General features: G+C 35.0%; 1 pseudogene; it reads right to left on the reverse strand.

The window, feature by feature from the left end:
* Nucleotides 1-2,445, reverse strand: part of LOC106467160 — a 21,195-nt pseudogene that overhangs the window by 17,636 nt on the left and 1,114 nt on the right.

A 2,445-nucleotide genomic window follows, 5' to 3' on the forward strand; every position in this document is an offset into this window, starting at 1 on the left:
CCAGATGGCCCAAGTCCGAGCTTGGCAGACAGCGTTGTTAATTTATTTATTTTGCCAGATGGCCAAGTCCGAGCTTGGCAGACAGCGTTGTTAATTTATTTATTTTGCCAGATGGCCAAGTCCGAGCTTGGCAGACAGCGTTGTTAATTTATTTATTTTGCCAGATGGCCCAAGTCCGAGCTTGGCAGACAGTGTTGTTAATTTGAACACATCGAATGATCTTATCGTGTGTCTTATTTATATCATTACTATGTTTGTCCGTTTTTGTTTGTAGCCTGGAGCGAAGTTTCCATTCCAAGTACGAACCTCAGAAACTAGCAGTAGTCACATCAGTGTGTGTGTGTGAATTTTCCTGATAAATCTATAATTACGTTAATTATTTTTTTCGGACTGAACTCAATATCCTTTAAGAATAGAAACTGTAACACTAACCTACTTTTTCTCTTCAGCAAGCAAGTGGTCAAAGAAATTTGATCATATACATTTAAGAAATACAATATTTTTGACAACATAAACAAAACGTACATTTGACACAATAAAAAAAATATATATACGAAAACAATATGTTAATTCACACGGATTGATATGCGCATGTACAAGTAACCGCTATCAATTTGAAAATTTTAAAGACATTGTTAGATTGTTGAATGTTGATTTAAGTACTAAAACCTTGTGTACTTGAGAATGATTAAAACGTCGTAGCTGTTTTAAACATATTCTTCCTTACTGTAAAAGCTGTAACTTGTAAATAAAATAATATGCATAACTTTAAAATTTGTCTATTCTACAAAATTGCCTGTACAACAATCAAATGATTACAATGGAACAAAGAACTGATCATATTGTATAACTAATTCTCTTGTTTTGTATCAATATCAAACACATTTACCTGTAACAATAAGAGCCCAACAATAACCTACTTCCCTGATTCTGTTGTTTTGTATCAATATCAAACACATTTACCTGTAACAATAAGAGCCCAACAATAAAAGCACTGCCTTGACAATAACCTACTTCCCTGATTCTGTTGTTTTGTATCAATATCAAACACATTTACCTGTAACAATAAGAGCCCAACAATAAAGGCACTTCCTTGACAATAACCTACTTCCCTGATTCTGTTGTTTTGTATCAATATCAACCACATTTACCTGTAACAATAAGAGCCCAACAATAAAGCACTGCCTTGACAATAACCCACTTCCCTGTCATGGAGAGAATACGCCTTCATCACGTTAAAAAGCCTTTCTTGACCCGGTCCATCTTTTTCACGGAAAAATTCGTGTTCTGGGTAAGTCCTGGCAATATCTCGCCGAATTACTTTCTCACAAGGTGAAGAGCTCTTGATGTATTCTGCATACTGAGCCTTAGCGGAACAAGATTGGGCGTTACATAAAAGCTGCCACACAATTCCGCGGAAGTGATGCGGAACACCTTTTGCTACCAGCTCCTAAAAAAAAAGTAATACCAAAGACGTTAGTTAATGTATTGAAACGTTAGGGGGCACTGCTTTTACAACATCCACGACTGAAGAAGTTTCAAATATAATAATAAAAACAACAACAAATATCAAAACATTTTATAATATACTAATATTACAACAGCATTTACAGAACATCTGGACTAAGTCGAAATGGTGTATTTAAGTGTTTTACACTCACAAAAAAAGAAACCCATCATTCTATAGGTACTTGAAGAACTTGTAGCAATCCGCCACAATTTAATTCTTCGTATTGTTAGCCGATACTGGGCAGCTTGTACATAATTGAATAGATTTATAACGCTCCGCGACGGCTTGAATGGGTGATGAAGAATAACTGAATAGAGACGTTTAAGCATTTATTTAAAAACAAGTAGTGTACAGGGTCACTGATGAGGAGTGGAATTCTCCGAAACTAGTCTGGCTCACAGACCACCCCCCCCCCATGAAAGAATAGACCACTCCAAGCTTTTACTTGTTGTTAAACAAATCTATTCAAAATTGAACCAACTGTAGTAACTGTACAGGTTTTATTTCAACTAGAACTGATTTATCTCCTCTCGTGTTTGTTTATAATTAAGTACAGGTTTACTCGAATACCATGTAAAATCTTTTTCAAATACTAGTCATTTGTGAATCTTTTTTTTGCAACTGATGGTCACGTTTCAGTCTAAGAAAATTTTTACTTATTTCATGCTGTCATTAATTGGTATTTTTTTTTTTATGTACTCAGTAAACAAAAGTTTATGTAATATGTCCAAACCATAACATGAAAACGACCTATTGCGGAACAAATGACCACAATCTGACACCCATAATACACTAGCTCCCTCTACACAGTATTCTACACTAATATAGAGACTTCACTAGTTTTGGTATGTATATATATATATATATATATATATATATACACACATACACACACACACACACACACACACACCGTTCACTGGCGGCTGGGTCTA

The sequence above is a fragment of the Limulus polyphemus genome, unplaced genomic scaffold, assembly GCF_000517525.1.
Source record: "Limulus polyphemus unplaced genomic scaffold, Limulus_polyphemus-2.1.2 Scaffold2510, whole genome shotgun sequence".
Lineage (NCBI taxonomy): Eukaryota > Metazoa > Arthropoda > Merostomata > Xiphosura > Limulidae > Limulus > Limulus polyphemus.